Genomic DNA, 1,409 nt, shown 5'->3' on the forward strand with positions numbered 1-1,409 from the left:
CAGTTTATTACCTCTGACAACCAGCGCTACATGATGCAGATTCAGCTCCGCTGCAGAGCTAAAGTGGCATCACCTCTACGACATACTATTATGGTGTGGAGCTCTATAAGCGGACATCCACGCTGTAATAGTACGGCGCAGAACGCTAACAAGCAAATTAAATATTCCTGTGACCTTTTTCCTCTCCCTTCCATTCTTAAAATAAGCCGAGATATAAAAGAAACCTGATAAATTGTGTAATGACCGACTCTAGATAATGTTTTCAGAGAGCCGATTAACAAGGGAAATATTCTCTCGGTATAGAAAGAGTTCATTAGTCTTGCCGGCCTGTGTGGACAAGACCTCAATGCTTTCAGATACTCTACAATAGAAAAAGCAGAAAAAGGTACAGGTCTAGTGGTTTCTGAGGGCCAAGGTGCTCAGTAACAAGTCAAGGGAGGAAAAGTAGTCTCCCCCCTCAAAGCAATTGCTGTGATTGGTCAGTTAGTACAAATTGACAAGTCACAGGAGATATCAGGCATTCCCCAGCTGAGCTCCCAGTATCTGATCTACTCATTCTTCTTCATTGAGAAATAAGATCAGATGCCTACACCACCATAAATCTCTTGCACACCACATACAATTAAACCCTTCACTGGCCCGCTGCAACAGATGTCCCACCCCCTGCGCGGCAGTCTCTTATCACTTGAGAAAGGAGTTCCTAATACTCCGAAACGCGTTGTGTTCCGAGACCAGTAATAAAGGATCCTCTTAACTTTACCCGACGAGTCATCCTAAATCATTGTGTGCGCCACATTTGACAGTACCCTATTCACCTCTTAGTAATAATTAATTTGGAAATAAAAAATTTTTGGACAATATTTTTTTTCATAAATAAATTCAAAACATCACTCAAATGCTTCAACTAACAAAGTTTAATGTGTCACAAAAAAAAAAAAAAAAATCTCAAAGTCAAATTAAAAATCTAAAATTTACACGTCTGATTTGAAAAAATGGTTGTGTCCTTTGTGTCCGTAAGGTCAAAATGGCTATTTCCTTAAGGGGTTAAGTTTAGTTTGTGCTAAAAAGGATCATAAAAAATTTAAACAAACAATGGAAGGACTTCTTTTGTCATCTGTAAATTATTTTAGTATACACATTACAAATCTATTTCTCCCTACATAATTATATTTCTTTAATGAATAGCTACCATATTGTCCATTTTCATTGACATTTTTAAATTTCAAACAGGAGAATATAAAAAAAGATCATATAGACGCGAGTTCAAACTTTACCGGTTTGCACAGCCATTTAATTTTGGATAAAGTTTATATTATTGCTCCAAGGAAACTAACTGTAAAGCCAGTAAATGCTTGAAGCAGATTAACCTCCAGATGTTTTTCTAAATAAAACCAAACACCAGAACAAAA

The sequence above is a fragment of the Engystomops pustulosus genome, chromosome 3 (genome assembly GCF_040894005.1).
Source record: "Engystomops pustulosus chromosome 3, aEngPut4.maternal, whole genome shotgun sequence".
Lineage (NCBI taxonomy): Eukaryota > Metazoa > Chordata > Amphibia > Anura > Leptodactylidae > Engystomops > Engystomops pustulosus.